The sequence below is a fragment of the Molossus molossus genome, unplaced genomic scaffold (genome assembly GCF_014108415.1).
Source record: "Molossus molossus isolate mMolMol1 unplaced genomic scaffold, mMolMol1.p scaffold_m16_p_4, whole genome shotgun sequence".
In the NCBI taxonomy this organism is placed as follows: Eukaryota; Metazoa; Chordata; class Mammalia; order Chiroptera; family Molossidae; genus Molossus; species Molossus molossus.
In genome coordinates, this window is record NW_023425377.1 from 16,254,637 (window position 1) to 16,276,878 (window position 22,242).

A 22,242-nucleotide genomic window follows, 5' to 3' on the forward strand; every position below is an offset into this window, starting at 1 on the left:
TTTCCTTTAATCTGACAACAATTCCTTGAGGTAGAAATTACATCGTTTTGTAAATGAAGAAGTGGGGGTTGAGAAACTGAGTCAAGGTCACACAACTAGGTCAATAGCAGAGCTAAGCTGGCTTTGGAACCAGGTCTCAGTCTCTTAGCCACCCACACGGTCGCCTCTACTGGAGTCCTCAGATTCTTATTTCCGGTTTATAAAATTAATGATGGCCTGTAACATGTAATGATCGCATGATAAAGTGCAGGAAGAGTAAAAAAAATAAAAATAAAAACATCCTGAGAAAACAAAGACCGAGTTAGAAAGTGTCAGAAGTGAACAGCACACTGATGCGCATTGACTGAAGTTGGCCTCAACACTGGCTTTGACTTCCCCAGTGGACGAAGCAAAAAGGGAATCGCCATCAGTTCCACAATACACATTGATCATCGACAAAAAGCCCACTAGTCCTATAAAATGATACCTACTCTTAGAGGCTCCAACAATCACACTGCTTGGGATTTATCCAAAGGAGCGGAAAACATATGTCTACCCAAACACCTGCACGCAGACATTTACATCAGCTTTCCTCATAATTGCCAAAACTTGGAAGTGACTGAGGTGTCCATCAGGAGGTGAAGGGGTGAATAAGGTATGGTGCATTTAGTCCAAAAAAATAAAAAAGGAATGATCAAGACATGAAAAGACATGCAGGAAATTTAAATACGTATTACTAAGTGAAAGAAGCTAATTTGAGGAGGCTACATATCCCATGACATTCTGGAAAAACAAAATTATGGAGACAGTAAAAAGATCAGTGGTACTCTGGTCATTCGGGGTGGGGAGGGAGGGATGAATACATGAAAAACAGGATTTTTAAAAAATGTTTTATTGATTGTAGAGACAGGAAGGGAGAGAGAGATAGATACATCAATGGGAGAGAGAAACATTGATCAGCTGCCTCCTGCATGCCCCCCACTGGGGATGGAGCCTGAAACCTGGGCATGTGCCCTGACTGGGAATCTGACTGGAACCCCAGTCCATGGGATGACACTCAATCCACTGAGCCACTCCAGCTGGGCAGAACAGAAGACTTTTAGGGCAATGAAACTCTGTATCATAATATAATGGTGGATACATGTCATTATACATTTGTTCCAACCAGGAGAATGTACACCACCAAGAGTGAATTCTAATGGAAGCTTTGGGCTAGAGATGATGGCATGTCAACATAGAACCTTCAGTTTAGCAAACTCCCCTCTCTGGTGAGGGATGTAGACAGTGGGTCAGGCCTGTGCACGTGCAGGGACGGGAAATCTCTATACCTTCCTCTCCATTTTGCTGTGATTCTAAATTTTTCCTAAAATGTAAAGTCTGTTCAAAAATAAAAACAAAACAACCCCCCTAAAAAAAAACAAAAAACAAAACCAGATCAAACAAAACAAAACAAAAACCAACAGAATTCGACTACTCAGAAGTAGTCAATGGTTCCCAGCGATGAGAACTGAGAAATCTCTCCCAGTCTTTGTAAATTGGCTACTTACATATACTCCAGATATCTCTCTGATAAATAAAATGTTAAGTTTTATCTGGCCATTTCTCTCAGCATCCCTTAGTGCAAGAATACAAACAAATTTGTTAAAAGTGATGGGTTATACATGGTCCAAAAGAGAGGCAGGTGCTCAAGAGTTTAACCCTCTCGTGGTCTGACTGAGTTCAGGCAGCCAGACCAGAGGACGGGTACATCAGTCCTCACTTCCCTTCTTAGAACTCAGTTTCCACATATGAAAAGTAGGAATGCTAGTAGCGTATACCTTGTTAAGCAATGGTTTGTAACTTATAAATTCATTCAGCAAGTATTAATTGGATGCCTGCTCAGTGTTAGCCACTCTCTGAGTCCAGCACCTAGGGTCGAGAGATGAACATGACAGATATGACTCGCGATGTCACAGGACAGCTAAACGCGGAGAAAGATTTCACCAACACATACAGCATGAAATCATGCATCCAACAAATGCTTACTGAGCACCTACGATGGGTGAACTCATCTGTAGAATGGGCATATTGATCAATTTTTTTTGTTGCCTTAAGATTGGAAACAATTTTACTGTAAACACTTTTTTCCTTTTGGATTCTTGCACAGAGGGAGGCTGAGTGATTGGCTAAATGACAAATGGAAAAGATACAAATGAGTGTAACTTTCAGGGCTGCTCTTGTGAAGGTCCTGCACTCTTACGCAAGGGGGCGCCATTCATAGCGCAATCTGGGTGATTGGCGACATGCTAGGGACTCCCTGGCTATGGGTCCATTTATCCATCCATCCAACTCAAAAATCATTCTGGTTGATCCTGAGAAAAACCAACACCAAGCTTCTGCAAATACAGGATCAGATAAACATGAACTTGACAAAGTCATGGTATTCCTTTGAATGTGCAGTGTTGAATCTATCAGTTCCAAGAATCCAATTTGCTCAGTCAGTATCACTGACATCCTCTGCCATTCAGTGTTGGCAGAAGGCTGTCTGTCCTCCCTGATCACTGGGACATAATTGAGATGCATTTCCCTTCTGGATGGACGCTCTACCAAGAGAGAAGGAAAACAGAATATGTTTTGTCACCTCTGAGCTAACACCGTTGTATTTCTCCAAAAGCCATCATCTTTCGACGTTATATTGGTATGTGCAGGACACCACGTCGTATTTGTTTTAATTGCTGTGCTTTGTCAATTCCACCCCAGATTAGATTCATTCTTCTCCATAAATCTCACCAAATTGAGTTTGATTTTTCCTATGAAATGACAGTTGGCTGCATAAGCATGCTCAATTGTATTTAAGGACACAGTCGAGAACACCAGCATCTCAGTGATAAAAAGCCAGCCCGGATGAGAAACATCAGAAGCCTTTAAACTCTCTACACTTTTTCCCCCAAAGAGTTCAAAAGGTCTAATTCTTTCCAACTTAGGTCTTGTCCATTCCCAGATCTTAGCTGGGAAAGGAGGATGCAAGAGTTTATTTTAAATTATATTTGGCTTTAAAAATCCCACTGTGCTTTCAATTCTGAGAATGAACAAAAGAGAAGTGTGGTTATCTGAAAAGACAGAGAAGAGGCTGTGCTCTCTAAATCATAGATAATCTGCAGTTGCCTTGCTACTATTACTTCTACCATCACCTAGTATACTGTTAGACAAGATACACTATTCAGATAGCCTATCTGACCTTGAGCGAATTTCTATTCTAAAACAGCAAATACCGGTGTGGATCTAATAGATGTTCAAATGAAGTTCAAAGAGTTACACAGATAAGATGTTTAAAGATATAAAACTATCCTGTTAAGGGTAGATATAGTTGATAATATGCTAGAAGAGTCATGAACTTTATTGATAACACCTATTTTCAAAATGAAACAAAGTTAGAGCTTGTCTTTTGATCAAAGGCTAATAATTATGTGTTTCTAGTATTTATAGTAAGCTTAAACTTTAGAAATCTTATATTTCACACCCAGAAAACAAATGTTGTTCACACTTTCAAAAAACGATTTTCTGATCAAGGGAGGCAAGGCTTTGATTAAAACCTTTATAAATGGAAATGCCAATAATTGCACAATTATTCTTTTTTGTGCCATTATGAACAAATGCTGGTTGTAACATTGCGACAATGTCATGACAGTTGTTACTGCCTAAGACACGAGATTGACCAGACATATTTTGTATTTTTCTATAAAGAGGCATAAAATGAATATGACAAGGAACTATTATTAATTATCATTTACTCAATCAAAGAAAGATACATGGAGTCGGAAAGCAGGATTTTAGACTGTGTCCATTCAGATCTACCTACTTTAAAAACTAACAGGTAAGGAATTATGCTTAGGGCTTTGTTTTGGTGGCATGGACAACCGCATCATCATACCATATATGGGCAATGCCTTCCAGAACAGGACCAGCAAAGAACTGCCTTTGAAGAAGACATCTGATGCTCCATCCTTCTAGATTATTTTTCTGTCAACATTGGCACTGAGACAACATGTGCAGATATTTCTTCCCGTATTTTAATAAGGGCACATTTTTAATTGTATAAAAAGCTTCAGAGTGGAACCTGAAAATAGGATACCCCTAAGATGCTGGGGTCTAATTCATATCAAATGACAGTTGTTTATTTATGACATCAATTCATTTTTCACTTTGCAATTACGTAAAAATAGCAATAACATAGCAAGTGAGATGATGCGATTGATCCGCATGCTGAATTATTCATTCGATTTCAGCTGTCGACTTCACATCAGACATCTCCCAGTGTACATTGCATAAATTATGAGACGTCTTTTGGCCACAACCACTCAGAGAACCTATCTGATGCTTTTTGTAGCCATTGATGCCTACGTCCTGGAATTCCTGGTATCCCTTTCTCTGGGTCCAAAGCAATACCATACATCAAATGCTGAAGGTGGGGCTCCAGCAAACCATCTCTTGAAGTGGCATTCTCTCCTGAGGAAGGTTCAGTTAGATTGCTAATTGACTGCATAAGTATCTAATTTTTCCAGATTCACTATGTAATCACACTCATAGCACCAAACATCTCAGCAAGGTACAGAACGGCCCTGGTGCAGGGTAGATATGTGGAACAGTTGGAATACAAGTCCAAACCTGATTGGTCCATGGTGGAGACCATTCTAACAAACCAGACTGAGAACCTCTTGCCTTCACATTGCATGATTATGGAAGACTTCTTTCATCACTTAGAACAAACTAGGGCCCTTCCGATGTGATCTCATAAAATCTATATTTCTCTATATAGCAGGTACCCATGAGTACTATTACTGGCTTAAGGTCTTTGCTCCCCAAACTAAAAACCATAACACTGCTTTGTAGTCTCCTCGCCTAATTACTGGCATATAAAAGACACCTGATAAAAAATACTAAGTAAAACCCATCCTCACCACTCAGCTACAGCTCTCTTAGACACTAGGATCCTCTTCATGGGTGAAAGGGTATTTGTGAACCTCTAAACAAACATGCTTGTAAAACATCAAATAAAACATCCCCTAACATTTTCTAATTTTCTCATACCCTACCAGTTTGGCAGAAATGTTAAATTAACGCAGAAGATTTCACCTGGAGAAGAAACCACCATTCCCTGAAGAATCCTTCCACTGGGGTTCTGGTCAAGACGGTGATGTAGGTAAATGCGGTACTCTAATCCTTCCACAACCACATCAAAATTACAACTAAACTATGGAACAACCATCATTCAGAACCTCCTTAAATCTAGCTGAACAGAAATCCTACAACTAAGGACAGAAAAAAGAAGCCACGTGGAGACTAGTAGGAGGAACAAAGATGAGGAGCAGGCTGGTCCATACCCATGTGTGGTAGATAAACCCAGGAGTGATATCTCCTCTGAGGAGCAAGGGGTCCCCGCCCCATGCCAGGTCCCCCAGCCCAGGGTAACAGCACCAGGAGCGAGGTCCCCATAACTTCTGGCGGTGAAGACCAGCAGGGACTGTGGCTGAGGGAGACTAAGGGCGGCTGGAATCCCAGGTGTTCCTCTTACAGGGCCCTCGCATGGACTTACCCGCTAAAGGACTCACTCGCTCTGAGCTCCGTCCCCGGGACAGCAGCTCGAAAGGCACCAGGGACATATGTGGAGGAAATGAATTTTCTGGCTTTTCCTAAAATCTCTCAGACAGGCAGCACCGGCCTCGGCATGTCCTTACCTTTTGCTAAGAGGCCCCAGGCCCTGCACTAGTGGCAGCTGGCTTTGGTGTGCAGCTTGGCCTCTCCTGGGCCCCTCCAAGCCCAGCACAAATAGATCTGCAGATCGCTTTGTAGCTCACGCCAGGTGGCCCAGCCAGGACACAAGTGGCAGCTGACCTTGGCCTGCATCTCCTGGGAGGCCCCAGAACCAGTGCACCCAGTGGACAGCTCCAGACCACAATGAAGCACCACCCAACCACCTTCACAAGCAACATACTAAAGGGTGGACTCATTGAGAACCAGAGCCTTGCTGAAATCCTGCCCATTGGGGTCGACCCCTGCACAGCTGATCCTCCACAGTGGATACAATTCCCTGAGCCGATTGGCCTGGGGGTAATCCCTCTGTTTGAGGTGCCAACAACAATCAAGGGTCAACTATGAGAGGAGGGCAGACACAGTCCACACTGGGGAGCACCCAAAGTGCCCAGCTTGGGTAATCAGGTAGACTGTGCCACTGGGCCCCACAGGACACCTACTACATTGGGCCACTCTACCAAGCCCAGGAGACATGACAGCTCTACCTAATACATAGAAGCGAACACAGGGAGGCAGCCAACATTAGGAGACAAAGGAATGTCCCAAATGAAAGAATAGAACAAACTTCCAGAAAAAGAACTAAACAAAATGGAGACTCGCCATCTACCAGATACAGAGTTCAAAACACTGGTTCTAAGAATGTTCAGTGAACTTAGGGAAGAGTAGATGAACTTAGTGAGAACTTAAAGTGATAGGAAACATAAGAACGGGCCTGGAAATCAAAAACAAAACAGTCAGAAATGGGGAATACATGCACTGACATGAAAAACACATTATAGGGAATCAATGACGGAGCAGATGAAGACGAGGATCCAATCAGAGATTTGGAAGACAAGGAAACAGAAAATACCCAACCAGAACAGCACAAATAAGAAAGAATCCGAAATACGAGAATAGCATAAGGAGCCTCTGGGACAATTTCAAGCGTACCAACATTTGCATCGTTGGGGTACCAGAAGGAGAAGAGAGAGAGCAAGAACTTTCTCACATAGGTTTCTATGTGAGAAAATAATGACGGAAAACTTTCCTAACCTGGTAACAAGACCAGTACAGATGCTGTCTGCAAGAGTCTCACTTCAAATCAAAAGATACAGATTGAAAGTAAAGGGATAGAAAAGGCTATTTCATGAAAATGAAAACAAACAAAAAATAGACTTTAAAACAAAGGCTATATCATGAGAGACAAAGAAGAACCCAGCAATTCCACTTCTGGGTATTTATATGAAAAAACCGAAAACACTGAATTGAAAAGGCATATCCATCCATACATTCATTGCAGCATTATTCACAATAGCCAAGCAATGGGAGCAACCTAAGTGTCCATCAATAAATAGATGGACGGATAAAGAAGAAGTGGTTCATAGAAATGTGACTCATCCATTAAAAGAAAAAGAATGAAATCTTGCCATCTGCAACAACATGGATGGGTTATTTTGCAGAGGGTATTTTTGCAGAGTGAAATAAATCAGACAAGCAAGACACATGCCATGTGATTTCACCTCTATGTGAAATCTGAAAAACAAAACAAACAAACAAACAGAACAGAAACAGACTCACAGATACAGAGAACATTTTGACAGTTGCCAGATGGGAAAGAGGTTGGGGAGATGGGTGAAAAAGGGGAAAGAATTTAGAAGCATAAATTGGTAGTTACAGAACATTCACAGGGATGTGAAGTACAGCGTAGGGAATCTGGTCAATAATATTGTAATAACTATGTCTGGTGCCAGGTGGGTACTAGATTTATCAGGGTGATCACTTAGCAAACTATACAATGACTAATTGCTGGGTTGTATACCTGAAACTAATATAATGTATGTCAACCGTAATTGAAAAATAAAAAATAATTTAAAGTAAAAAAGAAAAGACTCCTTCCATTAGAATACTGTGCCTCTGTCTTTGTTTTAGGCAGTTGAATCTGTACTGTATTAAGAAGATCTACTAGGCTAAGATTAATATATATTTATATTTTTTTATGATCTAAAAATTCCCCATTCTATGCCCCCAAGCTAAGAAAGGTTGTTTTGGGGTTATAAGATGATGGATGATTTTCCAAATGAATTTAAGAATAGCAATTTCTTACTTTTGGAAGGAGAGAAGAAAAATTAACTATTAAAAGACATACTTCCAGAAAAAGGAACTACAAAATCAGCAAAGTCAGCAATATTTAGGCTTTGGGCTTAGTAAGCAATGATGTAATCCTATCTATTGGGGAAAGTAAAACCCAGTCTAAGAGTTTCTCCTAAGTGCCCACAACAACAGGGACTATTACAAAGTCACTGATTTAGATGTAGATGCATTTTAATCATTTGTCTGCATAATGAATTCATACTCTTGTTCATCTACTGCCTTCCTTCTAACACAAAGGAGCTGATGCATTGTAGGTACTCAATGAACATTTGCAGCGTTACTAAGAACGAATACATATCTTCGGAAAACCTGAGTTCTGAGGGTTAAATCACTCAAAGAGGCATCATCACTTAAAATGCACTGTTGGATATTCCCCCAACACCTTGCCTGTGTGCCCAAGTGTGCCCATGTCCTTACTCACTGCAGCTTTCTTTCCTACCGTGGTGACATCAGAGCATGGCTGTCAGAGGCAGCAGACCCCGATTCCCTCCGCCCGTCCCACCGGCACTGCTGGCCAAGCACTGGGCTGCAGATACCGGGCAAAGGGGCGGGAATCTCGCCAAGTGCTAAGGGAGCCCTGCTTTGCCCGGTTGCCAGTGCCTGGGACTGGGCTTGTGAAGGCATCTGCTGTGGTGGCGGAGGTGGGCTGAGTGATGCCTGATGAAAACATGGTGAGTAATTCTAACGATGTCACTGCATGCTGTTGCCCTGGTCTTCCTCCTCCTTGGGTCATGTTTCCAGCCACAGACGACTAGGAATAAACACTAATCAGTAAACCGGTCAGAAAAACAATGCCAACGCCAAATCTTCCAGAAGTGCACCAGCAGTATACTGGGTTCTGATTTCATTTTTAAGTCGGTGTGGGGCCAGGGGGGAAGGGGGGGGATTAAAACAGCACCAGCAGGGAACTGACCCTCTGGCAGATTAAGCATCATCAATCTTTCTTGTTTTCTGGAGTTCGAAAATAAAGTCTCTGAAAGTTTGTGTCATTATTTGTTCCACATGCTCCCAGAAGGCTCAAATTATCTTGCTTTCTCATGCTTGGTGGCTTTCCATGTCGGTTTGAATATCTATCTATCTATCTATATCTATCTATCTATCTATCTATCTATCTATCTATCTATCTATCTATCATGTATCTATCATCTATCTATTCATATTTTTAAACACTGCCAGTTTAAAAATATACCCACCCCTAATGGAGAACTTTCTCAGACGCCTTCCCCCATCTTCCCCAGACATCAGGAGCAAAAACTTTTTTTGTGGGGGTGGGGTTAACACAGCCAGTGGAAAGACTTACGATGTTTATGCTTAGTCCCATCTAAATGTCAACTTATAACAGGGTCATTACAATGAGAAAAAAATGTAGCTGTTCATTTTTTAATCCTATAGTATTCAAATAAGAGTATTTCTCGCTGCCACTGACTCATTTACCCACCAGTCTTTGTCACCAAAACACACTCCATATGAACTTGATCTGCCTTTGGCCATAGTTCATCATATAAAATACCCAGCCCTCCAGCATCCAAATTTACATTTCTCCTCCTCGCAGAAGAATCATCACCACTGTCAGTGTGGTCGTCGTCATCGTCATTATCATCGTCTTTCACACGAAGTTCCTACTATATGCCAGGCATGAGATTAAATCATTTACGCACATCATTTAATCCTCACAAAAGCTCTATGAGATAGGTGCTATCGTTACTTCTGTTTTACAGATGAGGAAATCAAGGCTCAGAGAGGTTAACTAGCTCACTCAATGTCACACAGCTTATGAAAAGCAGAGCTTGGTCAATGCAGGTATACGATCTAGGGCTTATACTCTTAAACACTAAGACAGAATTAGATGCTTGGGAAGACACTAACAGCGACCCAATGGAGGAGGGAAACTTCAAGTTCACCTATTCCAGAAATTCTCAGCCTAAAGGGCATATTCAACTCATGTGGGAACCTTTTTAAAAATGGTGCTCTCATCTCAACCGAAGCAGAATCTCTGGTGGTGGGAGATGGATACTGGTAGTTAATGAAAGATCCTCAGCTGATTCTAATTGAAGTTGGGGCTGAGATTTGGTCCCCAAATTTCACCAAAGCAGTGTCATCTGGATTGCTTTTAATTTTAATATAATAGATTTATTGTGATGTAATTCACATATCATACAGTTCACCCAAGTATTCAATTTGACAGTTTCTAGTGTATTCATAGAGTTGTGCAATCATTACCGCAATCAATTTAGAACATTTTCATAACCCCCAAAAGAAATCCCATATCATCTAGCTAGCATTCCCATTTCCCCCAATACCTCTCAGCCCTAAACAACCACTAATCCATTTTATGTCTCTATAGATTAGCCTATTTAGGGCATTTATATAAATAGAATCATACAATATGTAGTGTTTGTGACTGACTATTTCACTTAGCATAATGTTTCCAGGGTTCATCAATTTTGTAACATGTGCTTCTTTCCTATGACTAACATCCCATTGTATTGATTTATTTATCTTGCATTGCATTTTGAAGATACATATTCCTTAGATCCACTTTATTAGAATCTTTGGAATGGGGCCCAGGTACTGTTCTAGGGCTACCAGAGGGATCTGTGATCATTTGTCTTTAACTAGGTATTCAATTAATCTGGCAATGGGTTGCCACCTGAAAATTCAGAAGGCTTCTCAAAATGGAAGTTTGCAGTACAGTCGTTCCTCGTTTATTGCGGTTAATCCGTTCCAGACTCTAGCAGTTACACCTGGCACTGAAGGAGTCCTGGGGTGCTCGAATACATATGTACAGTAATCTTAATTTTAATTGTCATACAGGGGTGTGTAATTGACTCCGACAACCGAGCACATGCTGTATCATTTTCACTGTCTTGATCCACTTTTTTAATGTATTTGAAGAAACCGCGATAGAGTGAAGCCGCAAAAGTCAAAGCGCGAAGTGGCAGGGACGCCTGTATTTTATAAACCCTTGAGCCTCCTGAACATCCTCTGTGTGGGGGGGTCTTTAATTCAGTTTAGATAGTTGAGTGTTAGCATTTGGATCTGCAAGTCTTTAATAAAGCATGCTGGATTGGAGTAACTTCTCTGATCAATTTTAATCAACCAGCAGATAATCAATATGACTTTTCTTAATAGGAAGGCAAAGATGACTCAGACGAGCTCCAAAAAACTACCTGATTTGGAGGCAAACAGAACTATATGAATGAAGGCAAGATGCCCTTGATATACAGAGCAGTATTTACTTAGAGTCCACGCTGTAGGGGGAGTACAAAAGACATTTTTTCAGTAGCAAAACAGGGATTCAAAACCAGGTTAAGCACCAGAAACTCCTTTGGGAAGCCCACCATGTTAAACGTTTTACCTGCATTAGCTCATTAGTCCTTCTAACAACCTTATTAGGAAGATACATTTGTTTATTTCTCAATCCCGATTCTGTCACTTATTGTGTAAATGTGAGCATATTTATTCAACTTTCCAGTGGCTCTGTTTCCTCCTATGTAAAGTGAACCATCATAACAGCATCTATTTCAAAGGTCGCCGTCCAGGCTTAATGAATCCGTTCATGGCTATCTCTGGGAATTGCATAATTTCAGTCCTGGAGAAGAGAAGGAAGAAATGGAGGTAGGGAGGAAGGAGGGAAGGAAGGAAGGAAGGAAGGAGGGAAGGAAGGAAGGAAGGAAGGAAGGAAGGAAGGAAGGAAGGAAGGAAGGAAGAAAGGAAACAACTCCACACGAAGCCATTATCATCTCTATTTTATAGATAAAAAGCTCAGGCTTAGACATGTTAAACGAATAGCCCTATGTCATAGCTGGTAAGTGGAGAGGGATTCAACCCCAGACCTGCCCAGCTTCATCTGATAAGGACAGTACCAAAACCCTGGAGCCGGGGCTATGGAAGAGGCTTCTCCACCCTGCGTGCACACTAGGCATCTGGTGAACTTCCCAAAGTGTGCACGAAGTCCAGCCTCACAGATCCTGATTTGATTGGCCAGCCTGGGCCTGAGCATCAGCATTTGTTAAACGCATCTCAGATGATTCTGACTGCAGCACATGTGAAGTTTAGCACATCAGGAGAAAGGATCTAAACTCTCTGGAGTGAACAATGGCATCAGTAATCTGGTCAATGCTCTACCTTGGAGTTGGGGAAAAGTTGAAGTGTTATTTTGAAATCTGATAGATTCTCTCATGAGGAAAAACAAAAACATGCCAAGTTTTTCCCTCAAGAAGGCACACTAGCATTCAATATCCCCAGTCTCCCTGAGCATCATGGCAGCCAAAAATAGCTGAGGACAAACACAGACTTCCTCAATTTCATTGTTAAATGGTAAAACAAATGAGCCGCCTCTAAGAGCCTGAATTTTTGTAAAGAAATGTGCTCAAATGCAATAAGGTCTTTTCCCTTCCTCCTATTCTCTGTGTTCCAACAGAGAGGTACTAGGTAGTTTGCCTAATGCTTCCTCCCAAGTAACCAGGAGTAAATATGCACTTCGGGATCTGAATTTCCTCCTTAAGTGGCTTATAAGCTTATCAGAAGTTCAAAATCCAGTAGAATAATTTATGGGGAGCCAACCATAATTATAACAAAATAAAGTGAAGGTTACCATAGCTTCATGGTTGAAGTCTCTCTCCAAAATAGATATTTCTCAATGTGAACAATAATGTAGTTTGAGCTCGGCCGGTGTGGCTCAGTGGCTGAGCATTGACCCATGTACCAAGAGTTTGCAGGTTCGATTCCCAGTCAGGGCACATACCGGTGTTTCAGGCTCAATCCCCAGTGAGGGGTGTGCAGGAGGCAGCCAATCGATGTTTCTCTCTCATCAATGTTTCTATCTCTCTCTCCCTCTTCCTCTCTCTCTAAAAATCAATAAAAACTATTTTTTAAAAAATTTAAGAAATACTAATAATGCAGTTTGATAGGTACCAAGGAAATACATCACAAAAGCGCATGCAAATTGCAAAACAATAAAAGGCATCAAACATTTGCGGGGCTTGAAAAGTTGGGTTCGCCTTTCAGTAGCAGGTATGTTTCACCCACAAGCAAAGACAGGAAGTGAGCAGAGCATGGGGACGTGACTGTGACTGGGAAGGTCAACACTGGCGCTGGACGGGAAGGAACTGAAAATGACCACATCCCCATTCAGCTGATACACGTGTGTCTCTTCCTGGAAAGAAAAAATAAAAAATAAAAACTTTCCACGGAAATTGCCTATTGTCCGCCTCTCAGCCGAAGCCTTGGTCCTGAAACTATGACAAACTAACTGGTAAGGCAGTTCCATTAGCATAGACCATGTTTCTCCCTGTCAGTCATGGCTGTTGATGGTACAGGAGACATTTTTAGGGGATTTGTCTATGGATTTTTAAACTTCGAGTAGTTTTATGTCTATTGAAATGTGCCTCTGAAAAAGATGTCCTCACTAACACTGACAAACATTGTTAACTGTAGATATTGAAATTAAGTTGGTAAGTATATGATCAGAAACTCATGAAGGATGACAGCAGTTTGGCAAACTAGTGTATGAGCTTAAATAATAGGTGGTTTAAGCTCCTGCTCTAGTTCTTACTAGCTGAGAGACCTTGGACAAGTCTCCTAACCTCTCTGAGCTTCCGTTTCCCCGTGCGTAGCGTAAGGCAGCCTGCTGAACTCTTGGCAGCCAGAGAGGATCGAAAATCCTGACTTTGCCAAAGGAGTTCAAAGCTGCTCCCGCAAGACCAAATATCTGAGATCAAACTGGTTTATTTCTAAAGCATCCAGGAGACATAGTGTTAAATGAAAGCACATTCACAAAAATTAGTCAGTCAGTCTGTAGTCACTTATCATGAAGAAGCCAGAAGAATTTGATATTGACTCCTGGGTAGAGAGTAGAATGGGAGGATACATATTCCTTGAATCTTTTCTATTCTGTCACTCTCCTCTTCATCATGAAATGATCTTTGTGATGGGGGTGGGGCCACGGTCAGAGGTAAACATACATTAGTCTGTCGCAGGTTATACCCCAAAGCAACTACACCGGCATAGCAGTTAAGGACATGAGCTATGGAAACTAAGATTTGGGTTTGGATCTCCATTTCTCGTTTAGCAATTGTAGGGCTGTAGGAAATCTCTCTGGGAAGCCCCAGTAGTCCCATCTGTAAAATGTAGATGGTTTTTACCTACCTCATAATACATTCCTTTCTAAACTGTGAGTGGTGGCCATGTGTTTTTGGTCTTTACAATAGGACTTCAACAAATGTTTTCTGAATGAATGTATGAATGAGAGGCTGTGGGGAGAATATAAGATAATGTCTGGTACATAGCTCTCAATATATGGCAATAGTAGTGAGTGGATATTTATCATAGGTATGTTTCAGCAACTCCTAACCCATGAACTTCTGGGGCAAGGCACGTGCATGTGGTAGGCATAAGTCCTCACTGTGCTACATCTCCACCCTCGACCACAGTGAAGGGATTGGCTTGGAGACGAGCCTTTGACCCAGTCGGAGCAGTGGGTCTTTGGCTAGGAGTCCTGGAAAGAGACCCTCCATTTTTCCTTCTGGGAACCAAATCAGAGAATGTGGGTCAGGGACTGCTGCGGCCGTCCTGTGAGTGTGTGGAGCCCAACAAAGGAGCCAAGCACCAAGGGAAATGGAGAGAGGAGACAAGGCCCTGGTAACATCATCTGAGCCCTGCATCAAGCCATAGGTAAAGCCACATCCACCCTGGTCTACGTTGATGCCGTCAACTTTATTGAAAGCTTCTTCTTTGCGCCACTGCTCACGGCAATTTGAGCTATGTCAATTTGTGGCAAAAAAACCCACAGATACAGCAACATCATCATCATCATCATCATCATCATCATCATCATCAATAAAATAACAAATTAGGAACAAATGTCTGCAGTTCAACAACTTAACATTTTTAGTTTGGCTTGGGCAAAATTTGAAGGAGAACTTAGCTTCAAGTGTTTCCTATCTCAGACAAAACACAGCCACTTCCTTCTTGAGGGCTCAGATTGGTTCTTTGCTGATGCCCTGAGAGGTGAGGGTCTGGCTGACATAGATGTTTACAAAGGGGAGTGCTCACAGCATGCTTTTCTTTTAAATTCATGGGACATCCTGCCTACCTGGCAGAAACAGTTCAATCACCTCTTTGTCCTGAGCAGTGATTGCTTTCAACGCGTCACTATAATTTTCTTCTTCTCAATTGATCTGTGTGAGACCACCTCCTCAAATTACAGACAAATTACTCCTGAAAGTAACATCTGGGCCCACAATTAAAATCGTTCACACATCAGAGACTGCCCATTACTGGACACTGGACACATGTATGATGGGAGAGTTAATCAGCCGCCACCTGGGAAATGAAGATGGAGGCATCAGGAGGAAGGACCACTCCAAACGTTCCTTTCCTCCACAAGAGGGGTTTGAGTACAGACAATTTTCTGTGGTCTGGGAACTTGGGAACTATCTTTATGGTCTCCGTTTGCATCCCCCAAAGAACGGCAGAGGCCACAGGGATGGGACACAAACATCTAATGTAATGTTTCTCAGTCTTTTAAAATCACTTTCAACATGACACGTTCAATGTCACCCCCATAGGCATATGTAGGTACAAATATTGAACCCCACCCCAGACAGCACATTAGCACACACATGAGAGTGACTTTTGTCCCAAGACGTCTTTGACTCCACTCAAGTGTATAAAGACAAAATCACCCACCAGTGCTTAGCTACATGTGTCTTGAAGCGACATCTGTACATGTGTGTTATGACCCATGGTTGAGAGCTGATGGGCCAAACTGAGGACCCAAGGGCATCGCAGGCGAGACAAGCCACCCCTTGCAAATCCACTGTTCTGTCACCGCCATCCAGCTGCCTCCTTTAGGGGTCACTCCCCCTACTGAAGAGCGTCATTCCTCACAGCTGGTAGTGGAATGAGATTTGTCTGCCAAGTCCTCTTTGAGGATGTGGCAATAACGAGTGAGTGGGGAATGCAATGAAAAGTGGTGGGCTGATGTTCCTGAAGTGACACATACTAGCAAGAAAAAGTAAACAAGGAATCCCATCCAGAATATCGGAAGAGTTCAGACTCCGTGAAGATTCCACAGATGCCTGGAATCAGGGCTCTCTTCTCCCCAACTCCACCCTGGAAAAACCTGTCTTTGGAGAATCACTGTTCTCTTAAAAGAAGGCACTTTGGGGAAGAGAGAGAATACTAGTTGAACCTCATGTACTCTATCCGGCCCGTTACTTATTTCATGGCTACACTTCAGTGGGACACCAATGAGCAACCCAGGACCAGATGCCCTCATCTCATTTCTCAACTCCCTCCTTTCCATTCCTCTCCCCGTTACTCTCAGGGTTATATTATTTGAAGAGTTTAATGTTTGTCCATTTAAGTTGGGAAGACTGGGCAACTGACTCAGCATAATGCTTTTATCATTTTAGTCACTAAGTGATATGATGATTGAAAGACAGCCATGTTTCAGTTTCCTATGACTAGGATTCCCCCCAAATAACTTTTAATAAAATACCAGAGGAGGCCCTGGATGGTTTGACTCAGCAGTTGGAGCATCGGCTCATGGACCAGAGAGTCACAGATTTGATTCCAGTCAAGGGCATGTACCTCCGTTGTGATTCGGTTCCCAGCCCTGGTTGGGGTCATGTGGGAGGCAACCAGTCTATGTGTCCCTCTCACATCGATGTCTCTCTCTCTCTCTCCCTCCCTCCCACTCTATCTAAAGATAAATGGAAAGATAGCCTCAGGTGAGGATAAAAAAAAACCAAAGAAGTGTGTGGCTTATAGAGTCACCCTAGAGTCCTGCTGTTGGCACTCAATTCAAGTGTCAGGATTTTGTCAGAGACCAATCCCTAACACACAATAAGCAACAAACTGAAGATGAAAAGACCTATATTTTAAATAACAAGATGAAGGAAGTTATTTTCCCAGGTCCTGGTTAAAGCTTTGATATCAATACTATGCAAACTGTATATTCAACCAACTTTTGTCTGTTGACTGTTCCTAGAATGGTCCCAGGTACTTGGGGGGAATTCGAAAGAAATGGAAAGCGTAGCTCATTTCCTCCAAGAACGTTTACCCTGCTTGGAGAGAAGAGACAGCGAGGCAGCACTCATTAGGCAGGTGAGTTTCAAAGCAAATTGCTTGTAGTTAAGTAGCAATTAGGTAAAAGAGACAAGGCAGAAAGGGAGCCAGTGCCTGTTGGAAGGAAAGCATGCAGGAATTGGAAAGAAACAAAGGGTGATCACCAGTGAGCCTCCAAGTCAAAAATGAACTTGAGTAAGCAGTATATTATCAAGTAATGCTTTTTTTACGAAGATTTTTTATTGACTTTTAGAGAGAGAGAGAAAGAGATAAAGAGAGAGAGAAGCATCCATGTGAGAGACAAACATCAACTGGGTGCCTCCCACACGCCCCCTACTGGGGATCGAACCTACAACTCAAGCATTTGCCCTGACTGGGAATCCAGCTGGGTGCACAGGATGTTACCCAACCAACCGAGCCACATGGACCAGGGCTCAAGTAACACTTTTTAAAGCACTCATGACTCTCCTCTGACCTGCCCAATGGGACCTGGGGGTTGAGGAAAGTCAGAGAAGGGCCATCTTGCCCATTTTACAGAAATGGCTGAGAAATCAAGCAATTTCCGCAGAGTCTCATAGCAAACGAAATACGTTCCCTGGAGCTCAGCTCCCCTGTGATTTCCTCCTAAGCCCCCGGTTTAAACACATAGAAGGAAATGGGCCGTTTTTCACACCTCTGGGCAGAACACATGCTGAGAATTGGTAAGAAATGAAGGATATCATGTTTAATGAAAAAGCATAGTACATTTTTAAGAGCACTTTTAATTATTATTATCTTGATTTCACGAATGAGAAAACTGAGGCTGAGAGAGATTGGGTCGTTTGTCTAATGTTGTAAGGCAGGAGCTCAAACCCAGAGTTATCTCGTTCTGAAGTCCACGTTCTTCATCACTCTCTGTCAGGCCCTCTGAGTGAAGCTGAGACCGGCAATGACACTACGGCCTAGGAATGCCAGCCCCCTCCCCCCCCAACCCAGAATCAGAAACGCTGAGGGTGGGGCCCAGCAGTCTGTTTTTAAAAAAGTTTCCCAGGTAATTTTGATGTAGGTTCGGGTTGGAAAACTGCTTCCTGCACCATTTCTCTGACCATTACACTATAGGGTTTGGTGCAAGCAGGGAACCCAGCAGAAAAGTCTTTAGACTGAGCATCCCTGGGAAGGCCAGTAGCTCGTGAATACCTCTGAAGAGCGATGAGTCTGCACCTGCCACCCAGTCTGTAACTGGAGCTGCTTTGTGAACGAAGGCGCAGGCTGGACCCAGGGACCAACTCCTGGGGTGACTCACTCCAGGGGTTACAAATGCAGGTCTGCTATCAACCAGCACTGTGACCTTGGACAAGTCCTTTCGGCTCCAGAAGGCCACCAGGTCACATGACTTACATCGTCCCTTCCTGCTCTAAAGCCCCTTGTCTCTAAGGCAAGCAGGGCCCAGGGCCCAGGCAGAGTGAGGTGCTGTGCTGAGCAAACTGGGAGCTGGGAAGAGAAGAGGAGCCAGGACGCACGAATTCAGGAGGGTTTCTTATTGAAGGAGGTGGGAGCTGGAGCCAGGAAGGGAGGGGCAAGAGGAGGGGGCAGCTGGTGCGTTCCCGATGTGGGAGCCAGAGGTCAGGAGCAGGGGTGAGGTGAGCCAGCTGTGCTCGTGAGATCGATCTGAGTGACGGGTTTGAGTACTAGAGAGACGAGTCCCTTCACCGTGGCAGTGAAGGGAGCCATGGCGTGCACGCATTTGTGTTTTTTCCCTAACCTAGCACAGTGGTCTCAACCGGCAGCAATGTTGTCCCTCGAGACACATTTGGCGATGTCTAGAGATATTTCTGGTTGTTACAACTGAGTGAGTGTGTGTGTGTGTGTGTGGGGGGGTGCTACAGGCATGTAGTGGAGAAAGACCAGGGATTCTGAGATGCTCCTACATTTCATAGACACCCCCACCCCTACAACTCAGACTCCAGTGGCCCAGAATGTCCGCAGTGGCTGGGTTGGAAAGCCCTCGGCCAGCAGAAGAGCCTAGCCCTGTAGCTACCGACTGGTCTACCAGAGAAGGAGAAGCAGCAGGTAGTAACTACCAGGCCACGGAGGGTTCGGAGCCCTTCCCAGGCCCGTTCTCACGGAGTGTGCTCAAGAGGTTTAACCACAGACTCGACCGTTTAGAGCAGTTTTAGGTTCACGGCAAACGTGAATGTCAAGTACGGTTTTCCATGTACCCCGTATTCACACAGGCCCCCGTACCTGTGCTCCTTGTGAGGACCCGTAAGGAACAGGCGCACAGAGCCTCTGGCACTGAGCTCACGGGCGCGGGGCTGCGGGGACTGGGGCCAGCGGAGCGGGAAGCCAGGGCTCTGTGCCTGCCCTGTTGACTAACATGCCAGCTCGGGGGTAAGCGCTGAGGCCCAAAGGGGCGGGCCATGCCTGCTCCTGGGGACCCGGACCCTTCCATGCAGCGCCCCCAGGCCCTCACTATATTTTCTAGGACGAATCTAGAAGCAGCGAAGGCCCTGGAGACGGCGCACAGGGCTGCGCGTGCGTGAGAAGGGTCTACATGAAATTGTTGTTCTCCAGGCGTCCAGATGCCGCGCTGCCTTCCTCACTCTTTCCAGAGGCGTCCCGGGCATCAGCTGAGAGAGGAGGTGAACCATGAAAAATGCTGGGTTCCACTCAGAGTAATTCCATTAGGGGCAGGAATGGCTCGCTGAAACACGAGGAAGGGAAATCATTTGCAGCATACCAACAGCTGGGCCCCGATGACATCACTCCCCCAAATCAAAGGAAATGAGCTAATCAGATATGCATAAAAGGCCCTTTTGTTTGCTTGCTTAGAAGTTACTGTTTGCTTTCAAGCTAGAGGTAAAAAAAAAAAAAGAAAAAAAAAAAAAGAAATCTCTTTGAAAATTTTTGGCCCTGACATTTTGCTTCTTTAAATTGTTTTCATTTATTGGAGCAGACGTGAAAATAAAACGCTTGAAATGTTCTCGGGTCACTGCGTTTTAGGGGGAATTGCCACAGGAATGTTATTTTTACAGGTTCCTATCAGACGCTGGATGGGCCTGGGCCCCGCGCTCCATCCTCAATGGAAACAACACAGGGACAGGAGTTGTCGGCCGGGCTTGGTCTGCCCACGGCAGCCCCATGCACACTGCATCCGCTGAGCTCCTAACGTAGGCATCGCCGTCCTCCTCAAGCGAGGAAACTGAGGCTCAGAGAAGTTACCTGGATGACAGCTCCTAAGCAAGGCAGAACCAGGGCGCACACTCGGGTTTGGCTGATTCAGGAACCGCGTTCTTGGTCCACTACGTAACACTCCACTGACGCTATTTGTTTTGAAACCAAATCTACATCTTGTCCATCTTGATTGAGGCCTTTCCCCACTTAAGGGCACAGGAGATAACATTGATTGAACCCCGAACAGCTGCCAGGCACTGTTCTAAGTGCCTGACGTGAATTAACTGATTTCATCCTCACAGCCACCTTGGGAGGTGGATTCCACTATTGTCCCCATTTTAGAGATGGGGACACCCGTGCACAGAGATTAAGTGAACTTGCCCAAGGACACAGAGCGAGTGGTTGGCAGGGTGAGGACTGGAGTTGGGCGGGTGGAGTCCGGAGAGGTCACATCCTGCCACCACTCAGCAACACGACCTAATTAGAACGAGCGCTGAGGATTTGGTGGGAGGTCTGCCCTGGAGAACTTGGATTAAATAAAATATGATGGAATGGCCCAATACTCCAGAAGACACTGTCTTTTGGAAACGGAAAAGCCAATCTGCTGTTTATTTAATTGGATTCGTTCTCCGAGTTCAACTGGATTTATTTGTATTTCTTTTGATAAGTAGTTAAATGCTCAGGCTGCCGTGTGCGATGGCTCTAGACACCATTTGAGCCATTCACAGTAAAAGTAAAAATTTAAAAGAAGACGCTAATTCTACGTGGCCCAGAAACTATACTTCAGGGGAGTTTTGAGGTTCTCTCTTAAGCCCAGCACATTCTGAGTGAGCTGAGGCTCACCTCTGGGCTGGAGCGGCTGTTGATGAAATGGTGGCATTAATGGGACCCCTCATGGGGCCAGGCCATAGACTGGCTGCCTCCAGAGTTGGTGTAAAGGACCCCAGTCAAAGGAGGTGTTTGGGACACTTTGAAAACCTTCACGTGTTGTGACACTGAGGATTTGGTGGGAGGTGACCTCAAATCTGCAAGGAGGCAAGGCCCCCCGTGCCCAGCACGTTCAGAGCAGACCCTTTGGCTTGGTGCAGTCGACTCTACAGAATCCCCGAAGGAAAGGACAAAGGGAAAGTCTACAAGCAGAAGTCTGGGTGTTCACACTTTTGACCTTCAGGCAACCAAATCCCTGGCTAGAATGGTGGGGATGTAGGATTCTGGTATTCTTGATTGCCTGAGGGGTTTAATTTTATTCCACTCTATTTTAATAGTCAGCACATATAACCTTAATATACAGTAATGGATTTGTATGTGCTGTGAGTTGTATCACATAAATGTGAGTGTGTGTGTGTGTGCGCGCGCGCGCGCGTGTGTGGTGGGGAGAAGGGTGTGGGCTCAGGATGCAAACACTCCTAAGTAGCGTGTGTTCATCCCACTTTGCTTAGACAAGGCTACTGAGGTCTGTAAGCAAGGACTCCACTGACGGCCAAACACATACAGTTCAGCAAACGCACATGAACCTGGGAGTGACGCGAGTTCCTCCCTGCTTTCCTCGCCCGAAGGGACTGCCTGCTACACTACCACCTCCGCCGAGTGGTGAGGGGGCGCTGGACCCCGAAAGCCTGGGTGTAAATCCCACTTACTAGCTGGGTGACTTTGAACAAATGACTTCACGTGCGTAAGAAAGGATTGACTCAGGACAGAGCTCCCTCACAGAACTGGGAGGATTAGAATGAAGGGAAACACGAGAGAGGTGCCCAGAACAGTGCGTGGCGCGTGGCTGCTGGTCAATAAATCTTCACCCGAGAACTTTGAAAGCTCATTTCCTCTCGTTCTCTGCAATCTGCCGAGCGCTGCTCCTAAACCTTCGCCCCCAAACTCTTCCTCTTGTCCTTTGGTTCTTCCCCCTCTTGCTGCGTCTGTCTCCTCAAAAGCTAAAAGGATCATCATCAATAGACAGAGCCAGAGAGAAACCGAGTGAATGAAACCAGAACTCCGGGACTGAGTAGGAAGATGATCAGGAAAACCTGCGTTTTCTCTCCAGGCCCACACAAGGCTTGCGGTCAAGCCCTTATCTTCACCGAAGTCGGAGGCGAGCTCCCAATGACAAGGAAGAACAGG